This window comes from Marmota flaviventris, chromosome 18, assembly GCF_047511675.1.
Source record: "Marmota flaviventris isolate mMarFla1 chromosome 18, mMarFla1.hap1, whole genome shotgun sequence".
Taxonomy (NCBI): Eukaryota; Metazoa; Chordata; class Mammalia; order Rodentia; family Sciuridae; genus Marmota; species Marmota flaviventris.
This window is the reverse complement of record NC_092515.1, coordinates 12,976,552-12,995,698: the sequence shown is the minus strand read 5'-3', so window position 1 is coordinate 12,995,698 and position 19,147 is coordinate 12,976,552. Positions and strand designations below refer to the sequence as shown.

Below are 19,147 nucleotides of genomic sequence, written 5' to 3'. Positions count from 1 at the left end.
TTATCTATAAGTAAAATCTTCCAACAGCTATTTTGTATTTTGTTTCCTGGTTTTATTGAAGTTCCTTCATTTATTTTATCTCTCTTACAGTCTTCCTTTGTAGTTAAATGATTTGCTCTACTGTGTTTGTTTGATTCTCTACTTACTCATTTTATTTGTCTGATATTCATCTGATGGAAAATACTTACAAAAAATTGTGGGGGTGAGGGGATGGGGTTCTGGAGATCAAATTCAGTTGTCACATATACCAAGCAAGTGCTCTACCACTAAGTTATGTCCACAGACCCAAACAACATCTTTTTATTATGGTAATTTTAAATGATAATAACTTAACAAGTTGTAAAGACAAGAAACAAAGTACACTAATAAAAATCTCTACACTTGCACTCAATTCCTCTCTACAATTTGAAAATCTCATGTTCCCTTTCACATTTTTCCTCCTCCTCCTCCTCCTCCTCCTCCTCCTCTTCTTCTTCTTTTTTTGGGGGGTACAGGAGCACTTAATCACTGACCTACATCCCCAGCCTTTTTATATCTTTTATTTTGAGACAGGGCCTCACTGAGTTGGTGAGTCTGGCTTTAAACTCATGATCCTCCCACCTAAGCCTCCCAAGCCAGTGGGATTCCAGGCATGTGCCACTGCACCCAGCTGTTCAATGTTTTTAATTGCTTTCTTCTCTGTTAAATTTCTCTGAGTGTTCAATTATTTGTGTTTTCTTGAAGCTCACTGAGTTTCCTTAAAGCAGCTGCTTTAAATTCTCCATTCTGCATAAACTTGGTTTGGCACTTATTGTGACTGTTGGGTGAGTTGTGGCTTTGTGGAAGTTCATGGTTTCCAGATGTCTGCTGCTTGCTGTTCTGAAGCCTCTTCACTCACTGAAGAATTACATACTTATTCCAGCCTTCATAATCTGCCTTCGTTTGTGTCCGTCCTTCCAGAAATTTTAAGCAGGCTGTTTATTTCTGAGTCTGCACTCAGTATATTTATTTTGGCCCTAGAAGGCACTCTAAGTCCAGGTTTGCCAGGAATGTTCTGGTAGCATGCTGTTCCTATTTTGGCACTGCTGATGTCTTTTTCATCATGAACTGGATCAGGGTCTAAAATAGCCCATCTCCACAAGCCTCTCCCCGGGGCTGGGGTAGACCCAGATGCCTCATCTACAGTCACCAGCCTCTACTGCACCCTGCAGGATTCTCCCAAGCCCTGGAGAGACTCACCACAAAAAGACCATCCCAGGCTCCTGTGCCACACCTATAGCCATCAACACTGCAAAGCTGTGTTATGCCCTAGGCTCACAGTCCACCCAGTCCAGAGCAGAAGTGGGGAGAACCGAAGCCCATGCCCTAATGGCTTGCCTATTGCTTGTAGCCCTGCTCCCAGGCAGGTGCACTATTGCTCTCTCCTCTTCTGTCCCAGGCTAGAGGAGAGGTAGTGTAGGTTATCAGTCCCCCAGCTAAGCATCTCCAATGGCCCAGTCCACAGGTATTAGCCTGGAGGTAGGAGTTGTGGGGCTCTGCCTCATGTGGTGTTCCATTCTACTAAGCCTGGTACTGGGTGTCAAGTTTGAGTCTTCGTCTTAACACCCTCTCCTTCCACTAAGCAGAGGCATCTCTTTCCACATTGCATTGCGTGGAGACAGGGGAGGGGTGACCCAGGCAGATATTTCCTTCCTACTTTCTTCAATTCCTCTTTTCATTAACTAAACCCAGGCACTATGGTCTCTAGGCACCCGGCTTCCTTAACTCACATGAGGTTTAGTTCATGAATAGAGGTTCACATTGGTGTGTCTGGGAGGAGATGATCACTGAAGGCTCTGACTCAACCACCATCTTGCCCGCATTGTACCTTAAAATCCAAAATCTAAGATACTTCAAGTTTTTAAATACTTGGCATGCAAAAAAGAATGTGGAAAAGATAAACACTTTTGTAACAAAACTCTTTCTGGATTATAGAATACTTTGTACCCAGGGAGCAGGGGTGGAATGTGATTTGTAAACAGCCAAGTATTTGGTAACCCATGAGGTAGTTCATAAGCCAAGGCATTTGTAAAGTAAAAAGTGATTTTGCAGATGGCCAAGTGTTTTCTCCTGTGCCAGTCCCTGCGGGAAACCTTACTATTGTTATAGCCAGTTAGAATAGCAGTCCCTCCACCCCCAACCTCAAGTCCTCAAATGACCACTGAAGTTACAGAGAAATCCTGATTCCTAACAGCCTCAGCCACCTCTGAAAGATTGGTGATTAAAGAAGGGAGACTAACACTGGTCCCCTCTTTACCCAGAAATAGTGAGAAAAGGGTGGTTCTCCTGCTGATGCTTGCATACTGAGATGAACTTCTAGAGACTGTGCAGAGCTTGTGCTAATCTCCTAGGTTATGCACCAATATTCCCATGCTCTCCTCTCCAGACACCTGTCAAAATTACATCTCCCCTCTCACTATGAAGTTACACAGCCTTGCACTATGGTTTGGATATTGGTTCTGGTGTTTCCCAGAGGCCTAATTGTGCAAGTCTTGATCCACAGGTGGCACTATTAGGAGGTAGCAGAATCTTTAGGAGATAGGGCTTTGTGGGAGGTCCTTGGGTCACTGGGGGCTTGCACTTGAAGAAGTGCTAGCTGCACCTGCTAGCTTTCTCTCCCTCTCCCCCCAACCCCTCTTTCCTGGCTCAAGATGTGACCTTAAGCACTCCTGCAATGATGTGTCACCATCCTCTGTCCTCACTGAATGTGAGCCATTGAGGTCTCCATGACATTAAATCCCCAAAGTATGAGATTTTTAAAAATTCCTTTTATGTTTATAAATTAGTTGCCTCAGTATCTTGGATGCAGTAACATGAAACTAATACATGGTTTGCTTTTGTCAACAGAATATGAAGCAAAGGATCATTACCCTTTTTATAGAAACAAAAGCAATATTAGTAGTAGTTAGAAACAGATAAACAAAAGAGAAAAAATGGTCAGATAGTGTTGACCTCAAAATTGTAGGAAAAAACGCCACAAATTTTCATATTCACAGAAAGAAAAGTAAAGAAAAAATACAGGTAAGAAATGTGTGTTGGGGGGAAGTACATGGAAAATACAAGGAGAGACAAGAAGTGACACTCATTCCCAGGAGATGACAGCTGCCACAGGTCCTTCTTTCTTCTTTCATTGTGTCACCTGCAGCAATATTCTATCAGTGAGCTTATGCCAAGTTATGCTGCAGTAACAAGAAATCCCAGAATTTCCATCGCTTACAGTAGCTAATGTGTACTTCTTACTCATATTCATTTTTATAAAAAGTCAGCTCAAGACTGAGTTGCCAATATTCTTTATTGAAGATTCAGACTGAAGAAGCAAAGCTATCAAGGACTTTGTTAGTCTTGCAGCAGAAGAAAACCAGGGGTCATGACATTAAGTTCTTTAAGGTATTTCTTGACCCTTTTCCCTTGGTCAACTTTGAAGGCCATCTGGAAGTAAATAGACTATAGCATGCTGGATGGAGGACAGACTACAGAAATTATTTTCCACAGCAGAGAGGGAGCAAGGAGGAGCTCAAGAGGCCTCATTCTTTTTGGAGATGGGGGCTGAATGGAAGGATCCTGAGGAAATCTGCATGCCTTCTTTCTCTCTGTGGCGGGGCAGGAAGCAGAGTTGAAACACAAGGGGCAACTTTCCCAGCCAGTTCCCTTTTGGCGTGAGTTCGATGTCTTCTGGGGCCTTGGGACAACCCAAAGAGAAGCTCTGAAGCATGGAGGTCAAAAATAGGAAGATCTCAGAGCCGGCCAGGCTCTCTCCCAGACAGATGCATTGTCCTGGGGGCGTGAGAGGTTGTGTTATTATGGGGGGTTCTGGAAGGGCACCCGGTTGTCCCACCCATTCTCCCTGGATATTTGCATGCTCATTTGCATATATTTACATATGAAGCACTTCTGTTCATATTCTTGTCCTCCATACAAATAACCTGAATGTCTCTCTGTTCCATCTCATCTTGGCTATCCTGTACCATCTCTGCATCTCCTGGTCTTTGTCTTTGCCTCTTTCACACTCCTTTTCTCTGTATGTCTCTGATTAAGTATATTATCAACTAAGCAAATTTATGAGAAAACGTGAAGAACATGAAAGAACCTCTCTAGTGTGTCCTACGGAAAGCAGCAAGAGGAAAGCAGAGGTGAGCTGAGACCTGCAAGGTCCCCTCCTAGGCTGACATTCGGTGGGGTAGGCTGTAGATCTGTACTGGCTGTTAGAATATCCAACTACTTCTAAAGGGATTGTTATACAGTGGCTACTCAAAGCTACTGGTCTGGCTCACCACGACTCCTTGCCCAGGTCCCAAGGCTCTTCCCTAGTCAGCAGCCCATCCAGTAAGCCTCCTAGATCCTGTTCCAGCACACCAATGGTAACTATTCTGATTGACTGATGGACATATGCCTATGTCCCTGGGCTGGGCACAGTTTGGGCTGCAACCTGTTGACTGCAGCTTCCTGGGGAAGCGAGGAAGCCTGGAGAGTTGCCTTTCAGAGCACCATAAACTGTGTGGCCATGACCAGCATGGCCAATCCATCAGGTTCTAGTGAGGAGCGAAGATGGATAAGAAAAATAAACACTCACAAATGTATAGATGCTTTTGAAGATACAGCTGGGGTCAGGTGGAGCACTGCTCTCTGATGGAGAAGTAGGTCTAAAGAATTATGTCAACAATCTTTATTTATATATGACTTATTATCAGATTAAAGAGTATGCAAGCATTATTCTTGAAAGTTTTCATGAAAGTTTCAGAGTTAGCAACATTATGCAGCTTTTCTGCAGTTACATTCTATAGTTGTTATGTGCAATGTTAGGAGCTTTGTGTAGCTCTCTAGAAAGTCCATCCTTTAAAGTTACTGTTAGGTGGGCAGGTTCAGGAGGGAGCTTGTGAAACATTGTGGTTATCTAGCAAGAAAGTTTCTCTATTCTCAGGAGCCTTGTGCCTGAGATCAAGGTCGAGGCTGATAAGACCCTAGCACAGAGCCTCCTTGTGAAGGGCATTACCACAGTAGCTAGGCATCTTGCACCTTTTCACTGAAACTTCCCAAGGCACCAAGCATGCCACAACCATGAGGTCATCAGAGACCACAATTTCAGACACTTTTCTCCCATTCACCATCATTGCTCTCCACACTGTGTCATCTTTCAGAAATATTTGTGGCACATCTCACGGTGCATTAAGCATCCCTGTCATGGTGAGCTTGAATGGGAATTGCTTTGGTCAATGAAGTGAGGAATAAATTGATGTGTGTTGTAATTTCTTCTTTGATTCAGCACACGGCAGGATAAAGTCCCCATCTGCCCCAGTCTCCACATTACTATGGTAAATCCAGGCCCCTGCCAGCTGAGATGGACATACAGCTTAAGCCTGAAATTAACTTTGCAGCCTTGAGCTGTGGAGATGTTCAGGTTGTCGATCACAGAGTAGCTCCCCTGACTGACATAGGCCATGGCTTCCCACTGGGCCTTGGGCAAACCCCCTGCTCTCCTGGGCGTCTCTGATTCCAGTTTTACAGAGGAACATATGATTCATCTGTAACACATCTATTTCTTAATAGATCAAAGAAAACAACAGTTTGGTCATCTTGACAGGAGTTGAGGATATACTTGAGAATACTCAACACCAAATCCTGATTAAAAGCTAAAAAACAAAACAACAACAACAACAATTAAAAAAAACCCTTTGTGAAAAAGAGAGGGAGATCTTTCCTTAATTTGATTTAAAACTGAGATAAATTTATAACAGAAATATGATAGCATAATCATAAAATGTGTGGAAAAGACCATGGCCAGCAGTAAGCTTAATAGAGAAAACTGATTTTTTAAATTTTTATTTACTTACTTATTTTTTTGGTACTGGGGATTGACCTCAGGGGCACTCAACCACTGAGCCACATCTCCAGCCCTTTTTTGTATTTAATTTAGATACAGGGTCTCACTGTATCTAAACCTTGCTAAGTTGCTGAGGCTGGCTTTGAACGCACAATCCTCCTGCCTCAGTCTCCTGAGCTGCTGGGATTACAGGTGTGCACCACCATGCCATCTTTTTATTTTATTTTATTTTATTTTATTTACTTAAAGTTAGGAATCAGACAAGTACTAGTCCATGATGTTAGGGAAAACACAATATATGGATTTAATGTAAGAAAAGATTAGATCAAAATATCACTTGCAGATATTATGATCTGGAAAGCCCAAGAAAATCTATGAAAAGCTATTAGTGATAAACATGTTAGGAAACTGTCTTATTGCAGCAGAAATATATACAAATCCATGGCTTTCAGATATTCTACTTAAAGCAACTTAAAATACCATAAGAAAAGGTTTTATGAGCAATACCAAAACCTTCTACCATGGAGATTTAAATGGAGGCATAAATTTAGAAAGAAATGTGAAAAACTCAGACTTAAAAAAAATAAAAAGTGCAAATGATATACTTAAGTGACATAAGGGCTGACTGGATGGAGACTCACACTATTTTGTCTAAGATACTTCATAATGTGAAGTTTCCAAATTCCAAAGGCATCCCAATTCATCTACAAATTTATGTTAATCCTCACAAAATCACTGTGGGTTTGGGGGGGACCTTCACAAAATAATACTAGAGTGTAGTTGGAAGAAAAAAAAACATGTTAGAAGACCCATAGGAGATGGAAAAACCAGAGTGATGGAGGAGGACCAAGCCCTGTGAAATATTAAAACACTGTAAAGCACGATGATTTGCACAATATGGATGGTACAGCTAGAAAAGACAGGCAAGGCAGTGGATCAGCATGACTGTGCACTAATATCCATATAACAGAAATAGGCTTAAGGGATTTTAAAGTTTGAGTATATGATAAATTTCAAGCCAGTTGCTTAAAGTTAAATTAGTGGATAAGCCATTGAAAAGGGATCTTCACATGATTGAACATGAACACTCCTTAAATTTTGTGGCCTAAGTTCCTGCTGTCCCTCACTCTAGTCTTGGGTGTAGATTTCAACCACTGACTAACAAAAAAAGAACTCAATACATTTTCTGTCTCGTCACATCCTTTCCACCTCCTTATTTTCTTTAAATCTTTTGTTCACATATCTACCTATTATCCAGCTAGCTAGCTACTAGCTCTCCATCGCCTAACTTCATATGTGCAAATATGTGTAATTTGGACACCTTCTGTAATACCAACAAGTATGTTTTTGTTGGTCAATCACAGGTGGTTTTCATCTTCATCTTAACTACTTTCTTGTCTGTATAAAAATTGGGAAAAAATGAAAATGCCTTTCCTGATTCCTGATTCATAACAGGTGCTCCATGACAGGTCATTCATTTGTTTGGTTTTCCTGTGCTTATGCATGTGTGTGCATCTTGAGGTTTTTTTTTTTTTTACCTTTATCTCCACCATCAACTTAGTCTGTGCCTTTCTCTTCCATCATTCCCCTTCTCCCTTCAAAATCCTCATCTTTTCCACCCAGTGCTTAATATGGACAAAAGGAGAAAAATCACACACAACAGTCTCATTAGTGAGAAGGGAGAAGCTCACCCATGGAAAAAGGAATAAAGGCTTCCTGTTTCCTAAAGTTGCCCTTGGCATCCAGGAAGTGTCCAGGGTAGAATGTGTCTGGCTTCTCAAAGTGGCGTGGCTCATGGAGGACAGTGCTCATGACAGGATACACAGTAGTGTTCTGAGAGGGTATCAAATTCAAGAGAGCCAAATGGCCATCAATAAGGTATAACCGAATCAATGACTGTACATCCACAGTTGACAACAAGCTTTACCCACAATGAGGCTCTGCAGTTGGAGGCTAAATTACTGAAATAATTCTGCCCTGTTTCATTAATAGTTGTGTCCTGGGCCTTCTGGATATCCCTACTGACCACTCTGATCCCTCTTCCCCTAAGACCCTTTGGACTTCCCCATGATCCATCAACCACATGTTCCCATCTGGCTTTGCTGAAACTGCCAAGCACTGTACACCATCACTGGAACCAGAATCCGATCTGATGAGTTGGGGATTAGGGTTGTGTGATATTGTGAACATCATCTCTAAATACTTCCAACTCGGGAACATACGGCACCATGGGAGAATGGAATGAGTTGGAACCACTGGCACTGACCTAAGGATGTGTAACTATGAGATTATAAAAAGGAATCCTCACCAACACATAAAATAAAAATCAAAGCAAAATGTGTTGGTGTGAACATAAGTATATACCACACTGTCCACGCAGCTGCAAAAGGATAGAGATAGCATGGTATGACCTCATGTATATGTCAACATATGGTGTATATGATTATATGAGCTTAAAGGCAGTGTGGAAGCCAAAATGTCAAACTGTCAGCACCTTCTCATGAAAGAGGAAGTTAGGGGAGATGAGGAAAGGAAAGACAGCTCCATCAGAACAAATTTCAATACATATATGTTACTTCTTGAGCAAAAGAAACTCTAACATCTAATAAAAGTAAAAAAAATAAGAAGAAAGAATGGAAAGGAGAGGACTTTTCTATATATCCAAAATCTCTATCACCCCATAACAATATGGAAATAAAAATCTTCCATATAGCCCAGAGACCAGAGACATGAACTATCATAAGACTATACAACTATCATAAGCAGGCACCCTCCATCCATGATTCTGTGGCCCTGCAGGTCTCACCTTAGGGAGAAGATATCCTTGGAAGTTGGTGTCCTGAATGACAGAGTGTGGAATACCAAGTGGGATGAGGTCACTGTATCTCTGGATCTCATGGATGACAGCATCCGTATAAGGCATTTTTGCTCGATCCTCAAGGGCAGGAAGACGGTGTTGGCCAATCACCCTGTCAATCTCTGCCTGGACTTTCTCTGAAATGGAGAGGGTGTGGGAGGAGCCACATCAGTGAAAACCGCAACAAATGGGTCAACAAAGGCACCTGAAGAGTGGCCTCAGGCTGGGGGAGGAGAGGACTGTTCCTTAAGGTATCATCACTCCTTCTCAAAGAAAGCATCAGAAAAGAAAGTCAATGCCTCCTTTAGGGATAATTCCTGTCTAATTCTTCCATTCTAATTAGGAGACATTGGTTGAGTGGAAATTAATTCAACACTTAAGGTCACACCCTCCTTTTTCTTCTTCTTTTACTGAGAATGAGTTGTGTCTGGAATGAATGTCATATCTTTTTCTCTCATTGACTCTTTCTGTGATCTTGGGTAAGTCACTTTCCCATTCTGGGGAAGCAGTTTTGATTCTATGAGAGTTTCTCCAAGTCTGCTCTGCAGACCATCAGCACAAGCATCAAAAAGCTTTTAAATTCATCATAAATCAGCAATATACTCCAAATTGTCAAGTTGCTTGTGAACCTCAGGGTTTTCTTTCGAGAGACACATGATTTTTGCAGAGTGCAAAGTGCTTTGCAAAAAGGTAATGCTTTGTGACCTGCGCATGCTTTGCAAACCTCTTTTGCAAATTGCAAAACAAGTCATAAAACACAAAAGTAACTTTTAAACTACATTTGAATGAAAATATTTTGTCACCTGTAAAGCACCTTGTCAACTTCAAAGTGCTTTCAGTGGCTACAATTTATTATAAGTGTTACATCTGGCTTGGGGTGGATTCTTTTATTTTTCCTGACTCATCAGAATTGAAATCTGTTTTTACCCACTAACCAACCACCTTCCACCTTAGGTAGAGCCATCCTGGACCGCCCTCCCCTCCTCCCCCAATAGAGAGGACCTGCTCACCCAGGACATCTGGGTTCTTCAGAAGCAATAAGAGTCCATAGTGGAGGGTGGTGCTGGAGGTCTCTGTTCCAGCGAAGAACAGGAAGAGCACCATGTGCACGAGGTTCTTATGGTGGAACTCACTCTCAGGAACAAATTGCCCCTGTCGGTGAAGGTTGATAATCCTTAACATCTCTCCTTGCATAAACTTCCAGTTTCTGGGTCTTTTACCCTCCATCCCTGAGGTTGCCCTATACCAGGTTTTCTTATTTCCTCTTTCCTGTATTCAAGGTCTGTCTACAAAGTAGCAACAGCATAGCTTTGAGGCCAGAATTCCTGGGTTTAAACTCAGGTCCTGCCATTTCCTCTTTTTTTTTTTTTATTCTGGGACAAAAAAACATGACCTCTCTGTTCCTCACTTCATTGCAAGGGGTTTTTAATATTATGATTGTAAACACTCAGTAAGCACCATTGCCTAATTATTGCTGCAGCTTTGTGATTGGTCTCTGTTCTCGGGTATCTTTGCTTCCTGATTGGTGGTTGCAGATGTCGCTCCAGGGATTATAATTAAACTACTTAACACCTTGTATGACATTTGCCAGAGCAGTGAGAATGGACATGAACCCAGGCCAATAAGAACACAGAGGAGGGCCTCTGACCAATTAGAATGAGAGGAAGGGGAGGGAGTGGGGTCCTGAGCCCAATAACTCTTCAGTTAGAAGTCTCAGAAGTCATTGTTGGGAAGGCTGACAAAGAACTGGGTTGGGGGCGTGGAGGTGATGCCAGTGGCTCAATTAACAAGGTAAGGAAGTATCCAATACTTAACGCACAAACTACCAGCTCAGCGTCAGTAGGATCCCCACACTCTCATTTCCACCCAGCCCCAATCCAGGCTGGCCTTGCCTTGTCCATGTGGAGCAGAAAGGATTCAATGAAGTCCTGGGGGGCATGGGGGTCCAAGGTTTCTCGGTGCCCCTCAATGTTCTCAGTGATAAAATCTTTTAGTTCTTGAATGATTCTGCACATACGAGTATGGGGGCCAGGCAAATGCTTCAGGATTCTGGAGAGGAGTTCAAACACCTAAAGTGAGAAAAGAAACTCCAAGAACCTGTTGTGCTCTCTATAGGCTGGTGCTGGGGCCCTGGGCATCCACTGGCAGCCTTGAAGTTGTGCCTTCCGCAACACTAGGACATTCTAAAGCCAAGCTCATGGAAAGGGGGAATGTGTTTCCCAGTTGAGCATGCGGGAACACATCATACATACACATGTGTGTGTGTGCGCACACAGGGCCACACCCAAATCACTTTGGGGGAGGGGGAGTATATACAGGAGATTGAACCAAGGGGCACTTACCATTGAGCTACAGCCCCGGCCCATTTTATTTTTTTATTTTGAGACAGGGTCTTGCTAAGTTGCTGAGACTGACTAGTAATCCTCCTGCTTCAGCTTTCTATGTAGCTGGGATCTCTCACCACCCACACCTAATTCCTACCCCCAACCTGACTTATCACCTCTCCTGGAGAGTGTAGGGGGTAAAGTGTGTGCAGGGCTGGTGGCGGTGATTACCTGGGAGTCCAAGGACCGGAGTGTGTGTGAGAAGGTAAAGCAAGACTGCATGTGTGCCCAAAGCCAGGACCTGGAAATCTCCCCAGGGCAGAGCTTCCTGGGCTGTGCCATAGTAAATGAATTTAAACAGTGTTTTTGCTCGAGGAAGGGGTGCCATTTTCAAATTCTTATTACAGAGGCACCACAGATGCTAGAAGGGACCCTGTTGGCCTGTTAGCAGCAGGGAGAGATTAAAGTAAGCTCCTCTCCTTCCCCTTCAGATACCCGAAACCACCCAGCCTTCTTGCTTCTGAGCTCTGGAAAGGGAGAACCCGGTCCCATCCTAGGATCCATCTACTCAGATTCTGGCCCATCCTGGAATCTTTGACCTCACCTGGCTGTAAAAGGAGCTGAGGATGGTGAAGGTTTCATTCAGTAAACTCAGCAGACATAGGAACTTGGGGTCTTGGTAATGAAAATGTTCACCAAAGACAATGGCGCAGATGATGTTGGCCGAGACGGAGTTAAAGAGGCAACATCTTCACAGTGAGGTTGGTTTCTCTGTCCCTTGGACAGTCAGTCCATCTATCACTTGGCCTTTGAGTCTAAGCTTTTCTCTCTGTACATCTTCCTCTCTCTGTCTCTTATTCTTTTGGTTTCTCTCTTGGTCTGTGTTTCTTTGTGTATCTGTGTCTCTCTGTCTTTCTTGTCTCTGATTCTTTCTCTGAGACTGTCGGTTCTCTTTCTGTCCCAGTCTTTCATATATCCCTCTCCATTGCCTCACTAATGTTTTATGTCTACCCTGGCTCTATTTATATCTTTGGCTCTTTCATTTCTAAGTTTTTCCCTTGAAATTTCTATTTCTAGATGTTTCTTTGTATCCTGAACTTTTCTCACTCTCTTCCTCTCTCCTCTCTTTCTGCATCCACATTTCCCTGCCCCTATGGGACCCATGCCCAGGGACTCACCCTGGGATTTTCACAGCTCCTCCACCAAATTTTGAGCTTCCTCCTTGATTCTCTCCTCAGTGCTCCTCTTCCCCATCCCAAAGTCCTTCATGATGGTCAGACAGAACCGCCGGAGGACCTTCCAAGACTTTCCATTGGCAAAACTCACACCATGGGGCACAGAAGGAAGGTTGGGAGGACTTATGCATTCCCAGGTCACCCCAGTCCCCACCCTGTGCCCCATTCACCAGTTCCCTGGAAGATGGAGTCAGTGATGGCAATGAGCCCTTGGCCAGAAAAAGCCTCAGCTGGATCCACCAGAGCCTCCCTCATGGCCTCATATCCACACAGGATGACAGCTGGCCGGGGTCCCAGGTGCACTGTGAAGACGTCCCCATATTTCTCCCACAGCTGTGGACACAGGGTCCAGATCTCACTATTGAACCCAAGAGAAGGATCTTCTGGTCTTACACATGGACCACTTCTTCTAATGGAGCCTGAGCCCTGCTTCCTGCAACCCTGTCAGGGAAGAACCCAAACTTGACCTCTGTAGCTTCATCCAAGTCTCACACCATGTCCTTCCCCAGGTGGTCTTTGTCTCCGCTTTCTCAATAATTTTCTCAGCTCTGAATTTTATGAATCATACTCCCCACACTGAGTCTCCAGGACTTCTCCTGTCCCCACTGCAGGACCACTACTCAAAAGTCCCAAGTCTATCAGAATGTCCCCCTCTGGTCTATCCTCCCTTCATGCATTCTCTCCTACGGACTCCAGAAGCTTCTCTGCCTGCCTATGGGGCCAGATCATGGCTGAAAGAGAATTCCCAAGCTGGTCTGGAGACTTCCACCCCAAGTTACACCCTCAACTATCTTGCTGCCTTGAGCGGCTTCCCCTCCACCCACTCCCTCCCTTGTTCCTCCTTCTCCCTTCCATCTCACCGCCTGGAAGGACTTGAGAAAGCCTTTAGGGTCTATTTGCAAAATGTTTCCCAGGAAGGGTAGAGGCCAGGGTCCAGGAGGCAGGTGGCCCTTGGAGGTGGGGCAGCCCCAGACCCAGAGAAAAAAGAGGGTAATGAGGACAATGAAGAGTAGGAAGCTGGACAGAATCATTGTCCCTCTATGCCTGCTGTCTGCTCTTCTGCTCCCCTTACAAGACAGACTATTTTGTTTATTTAATTTCTATGGTTGGTGGAGGAGGCTATGCCAGGAATCTACCTTGGCAGAGCTCCAAGTGACTCTTCAGAGGCTACAGGGAGCCCAGGGAAGGCAGGCACTGTGTAGGTCACATGTTTAGTTCTCAGTGTTGAGTCCCAAAGCCAGCTTCCCATTGGCCACTAGCTGCCAGGAGACAGCTCCATGAGGAAAGCCCTGGAATGTGTCACATGTCCCTCAAGGACATGCCAATGGGTGGGATCTGTCCAGGCTGGTTTCGAGTGGTTCCATTGCTAAGTGGCTCTCAGCCATTTTCATCAGGGGATGTCATCCAGCATGAGAGGTGAAGAGACCTGGCAGGCAGAATGGGGGCCTCCCTGAGCCCTTTGGTGGCAGGAAGTTATTCTGGGTATTAAAAGACAGTGACCCACAGAGGTGACATGGTCTGATGGCAGAGGTCTGGTTGCGTTTGGGTTGGGTGGAGGGTGGCTGATGTTGTCTTTTATCCACGCACACCCCACCAGGTATTTTGAAGGCCCATCAGAGGCCGCACACTGCTGGGGCACTCCGAGGACAGCAGTGAAGGAGATGGCAGGCTGTCCCTTCACAGAGCTAGCAGTCCCTCTGATAAGGCGCCTGGGGACATGACCATCAATAAGCCACAGGCAAAATGGTGGGGTCCCCTCCTGACATGGGAGGTCAGGCTTTGGATGTTGGTTTGATTTCAGAAGATTTCAAATAAATATCCAGGGATCCAAGGTGCCACCGTGGAATCCTGCTGCTTCAGGACACGTGGGCTGAGGAGGCCCCTCCCCAGAGAGAAGCCGCAGGGACAGGCAGCCAGGAACAGCAGCGGGAGGACCACATCGGGCAAGACCGCGTCCGCGGTGTGGGGGACCTCGAGGTGCTGTGTGGAATTCTGAGGGTTCCCAGTCCAATGCAGAAAGTGAACTAAAAATGGGTTTTAATAATCCACGTTTGGGTGGTCCTGCCTCCACCATTCACATACAGCCAGTTCCCTCTGGGAGAAAGGTTTGCTTTCCCGACACAGCTGTAACCAAACTTTCCCCACTCCAACGTAGGTCTTAGGAGAGGAAAATTGGGAGAGGAAAAGGACATCACAGGGTTCCAGCTTGCTCCAATTTTTGAGCAGATAGACAAACAAAACCAGCGTGTTTAAATTCATGCTGTGGTTCCTTTTAAACCACAGAATGAAAGAGCTAAAGTCTGCTTGATCCACATTTCCACCATGCGACCAGCACACTGGTTTCATTAAAGAGGTTCTTGGCATAAAAGTTAAATAGTGAGATCGAAATAAAACACACAGACTCAGTTACCTTTTTCTATGACCAGGTCCCAGACGGCTCCCCCTCTAGTTCCCACCTCGAACCACCCGGTAGGGCAGCAAGGATTACTCAGGGCTAGCAGGAGAGAGAGAGAGGGAGCACGCCAGGGAGTAGCCTTTTATTGGGGAACAAGAAATTCAGGGGAGAATTCCATCCAATGAAGGTTGAGGGGGGCCGCACTCCAAGGTCAGGGTCAGTGATTGGCCCCAGGGTCAGTGGTCAAGTCACACCCCCACACGGACAGGCTCTCGCACCAGGAGAGGGCCGGGAAAGCTCCGACACAGTTTAGCCAGAGCGCCTCAGACCCAAACCGCGAGTTGCCCAGTCACGTGTGAGAATGGCTCCCCACACCACATATGGCCCAAATTCCCCTTTTGTTCAGAGCCTGATTGAATTAATCTGTAGTGGGGCATTACCACCTCACAACTGGATCACACTAGCCAGAGCGTGTCTGTCTGCAGTTGATTTTTTACTGTGGAGCCCAAATTGGATAGATTTTTGTACTGAGCAAGCCAAAAGAAACCACAAGCACAGTGTTGATATTCCCGTAGAAATGTTAACAGGAACAGGACAATTTGCTGATATAGAGCAACAGTTAAATTATGATTTACCAATTTATAATCAAATTAATATATATGCCAGACAGGCCTGGAGAAAATTACCCAATAAAGGTGAAAAAAATCTTAGATTTCAGTCAGATCCAGCAAGGACCAAAGGAGAAAATCTCAGATTTTGTAGCAGCCTTTATCAAGCAGCTAACCAGATGATTGGTGAGACAAATGCTTCTGAGGTCCTAATCAAGCAGGGAGCTTTCGAAAATGCCAATAAAGTCTGGCAGGAAATTATCTGACCACATCGTAAAAAAAGGAACTCTTTCTGAATTGATCCGCTTTTGTTCTCATGTGGGTCCGATGCAATTGCAAGGCTTAATGATCACCACAGCTTTGAAAAAAGCTTTACAGCCTCAGTCTAGGAGATGCAATTCTCAGAGGCAATGTTGTAACTGTGGAAAGACTGGGCGCATGAATAGGGACTATGGATCGCCATGCAACTGGGGAGATTCACCTGGTTGGCTCAGGTGCTATTGGAGAGGTGACCACTTGGCATGGGATGGCCCCAGCAGGCAGTGGAAGTGGCCAGCCCACCGCTGCTGGGAAACTGGAGGTGGGACCTGCCCAGGCCGCCAAACAGTAGAGGCGTTACAGTTTACACAGGAAGAAGAGCCAACTTCCAGGTCCCTTACCCCACCCCCGCCCAACCAGGCTTATTGGACTCACTTGATTAGACAGGAGCGCCCTCTATTGGGTCTTAAAATCAACCATAAAAATTTCACAGGTGTTCTTGATACAGGAGCAAACAAATCAGTCATTTCTAGCAGGTACTGGCCAAAGAAGTGGCCCTTACATTTTGCATCTGCCAGCTTAGAAGGAATTGCCCAAATTTATCAACCTACTCAGAGTGCTCAGTAGCTTCAGTGGGAGGATAAAGATGGTAATTCTGGAATCGTTAAACCTGTTTTGGATGCTTTTATTTATGGGGTCAATATATTCTGAGCAGGCTGGGTTTGTTACTAATAACTCTAAAATCTTTTTTGTAACCTCAGATATTTAATCAATGATTTATTTCTCTTATGAAATTTGAAGGGAATTCACAATAAAGGTATTTACCTATAACTCAGTCTTCTCAGAGAAGACAAGTTAATTCACCCAATCAAACTTTTTGGCTGCTTTGCACTGACTTCCTTCCCAGCCCAAAACACAGCAGAAAAGATTAACTGGATTACAGAAGAGCCAGATGGGTTTGTTAGTGGTCCGTAACAGGGGAGAAACTTAAAATAGTCAATATTTTGGTCCAGGAACAACTTCAGGCTGGCCATATTGAACTACTTTTAGTCCCTGGAATACACCAGTTTTTGTGATTAAGAAGTCTGCTAAAGGGAGGTTGCTTCAAAATCTTAGGGCAATTAATTGCATCATTGAGCCCATGAGAGACTTGCAGCCAGGGCTTCCTTCTCTTACAGCAATTCCTTTTGATTATCACCTAATGGTGGTAGATCTAAGATTGTTTTTTCACTATACCCTTGCATCCAGATGGTTATAAAAAAATTTGCTTTTAGTGTTCCAGCAATAATTTTTAAGAAACCAGTTAAGAGATACTGTGGGAAGGTTTTACCTCAGGGTATGTGTAATAGTCCAACCCTTTGTCAAAATTTTGTGGCACAAGCTATCACGCCTGTAAGGGGAAAATTCCCTGATGTACATATTATTCATTTTTATGGATGACATACTTTTAGCTTATGCTAGTCGAGATGTACTTTTAAAAGTTTTTGCCCAGTTAGAAACTTCACTTCTTGCAATGGGTTTGTGCATAGCATCTGAAAATGTGCAAGACATCTCTTTTTCGGTATGTAGGTAATATAATAGAAGGACACACAGTTAGTCCTCAAAACTTACAAATAAGAGTTAAAGGGTTACACACCCTTGGTGATTTTCAAAAATTATTAGTGATATTAATTGGCTGAGACCATCTTTAAAACTAACTACTGCAGATTTGACTCCTTTGTTTCAGATCTTACAGAGGGACCCTTCTCCAACTTCTCGTCAGCTCACAACAGAAGCAAGGATGGCCATAAGGAAGGCTGAATTTGCTATTAAAAATGCCCAGCTTACTAGGATTAACCCCAAAGAGCCTATGTATCTGTAAATGTTTCCCACTGCTCGTGCTCCTATAGGAGCAATATGGCCATCATTGGGAGTTATTGAATGGCTCCACTTGAGCTCATTCTCCTCAAAAGTCATTAATCCTTTCCATGATTTTGTTGCTCAGTTAGTTATTAAAGGGAGAACATGAGTTTTACACTTGGTTGGATCAGAACCTAGTGTCCTTGTTGTTCTCTTGTCTACTCAACAGAATGGCTGGCTTTTCCAAACTTCTAATACTGGCAAGTAGCTTTTGCTAATTTTCCTGGCCAAATAGAAAGTCATTATCCTCATGATAAAATTATCCAATTCGCCTTGGTAACTGCATTTATTTTTCCAAAAATTGGGCATGCTCATTCAATAGTTGGGGCACTAACAGTGTTCACTGACGTGTCAAGCTCAGGTAAATCGGGTTTTTATAGCCATGCTCATACAGAGGTAATACAAACATCATATACTTCTGCACAATGAACAAAATTTCAGGCTCTCATTTGTGCTTTAACTCATTTTGCAAATGAGCCAATTAATATTTATTTTGATAGCTTATATGCAGGTGGAGTTACAAAAAATATTGAAACATCAACTATTGGGTACATACACACCATCACAAGAGTTATTTAACCTGTTCCATACCTTACAGAAGAAAATTCAGATGCATCAACATCCATGTTTTATAGGCCATATACAGGCCCACACTAATCTGCCAGGGCCTTTAACATCAGGTAATGATAAGATTGATAAACTTGGTGCTGTTTGTCAGCAAATGTCTTTGTATGACTGCACAAGCTTCTCATTCTTTGCAGCATCAAAATGCTTCTAGTTTGTAGAACAAATTTAATATTACTAGAGAGCAAGCACGTCAATTGTATGTCAATGCCCACAATATGTTATACACATTCTATCTTTAGCATCTGGGGTTAATCCCCGCAGGTTACCACCAAATCAATTATGGCAAATGGATGTAACTCACATTCCTCAATTTGGCAAACAATGCTATGTACATGTAATTGTGGATACTTATTCTTGATTTATCTTTGCCACACAGCCCATTTAAAAAAAAATTACTCAGCATGTTATTTCTCATTGCCTAGCTGCTTTTGCAGTATTAGGATGTCTTTGCAGATTAAAACTGATAATGCACCAGCTTATGTAATCTCTTCTTTTCAACAATTTTGCCAAGAATTTTGTATTGATCATAAAACAGGTATGCCTTACAATCCTCAAGGTCAAGCTATTGAAGAACGAGCTCGTTTATCTATTAAGCTACAATTACAACAACAGTAAGGGGGAAATAAGACCCCCCAAAATAATCTTTTTTTTTTAAGTTTTGCAAATATTTATTCCCAGTCTATGTGACTTTTTAAAAAAATTCCTTTTCTTTTTTTTATTAGTTGTTCAAGACGATACAATGATCTTGACATATCATACATTTGATTCAAATAGGGTATGAATTCTCATTTTTCCACATGTACAGATTGCAGGATCACATTGGTTATACATCCATGTGTATACATACAGCAATCCTAGTGTCAGTTGTATTCTGCTGCCCTCCCTATCCCCCCTCCCCTCCCCTCCCTATTGTCTATCCATTGTTCATTTTAAATTTTCTAAATTGTGACTCTAAAGGTCACACTGCAGCAGAGTGACACGTCTTCCACTGCAACAGGTCCTTTAGGCTGAATTTGATGGAGAGATTTACAAACAAGTCAATGGAAAGAACCATATTCAGTGATAATGTGGGGTAGAGGTCATGCTTGTATTTCCCCAGAAGGTGCAT

General features: G+C 43.5%; 2 pseudogenes; one reads left to right on the top strand and one right to left on the bottom strand.

The window, feature by feature from the left end:
- LOC114079404 (cytochrome P450 2B11-like) overlaps positions 1-19,147 on the top strand; it is a 267,418-nt pseudogene that overhangs the window by 24,587 nt on the left and 223,684 nt on the right.
- Positions 3,533-13,283, bottom strand: LOC114078925 (cytochrome P450 2B4-like; annotated as a pseudogene).